Source organism: Sprattus sprattus (genome assembly GCF_963457725.1).
Source record: "Sprattus sprattus genome assembly, chromosome: 2".
Taxonomy (NCBI): Eukaryota; Metazoa; Chordata; class Actinopteri; order Clupeiformes; family Clupeidae; genus Sprattus; species Sprattus sprattus.
Genome location: NC_137921.1, coordinates 69,385,037 through 69,385,251, shown reverse-complemented (window position 1 = coordinate 69,385,251; position 215 = coordinate 69,385,037).

The following is a 215-nucleotide window of genomic DNA, read 5'->3' as shown; positions in this document are numbered from 1 at the left end:
CCCGGCCTGTATTTGGGTATTTGTCCGTATCGACCACGCCCCCGCTACTAGCTGAAGCCCGGCCTCTTATTAAATCCTGGCCTTTATTTGAGGATTTACGGTACTTAGAATTGCGCACTTTGCCATAACCCTCATTTGTGTAAGTTATCGTTTTGAAACGTCTTTCTATAAAACGTCAGATTTGCTAATATAGGCTATTGCTGACACTTTTAAAA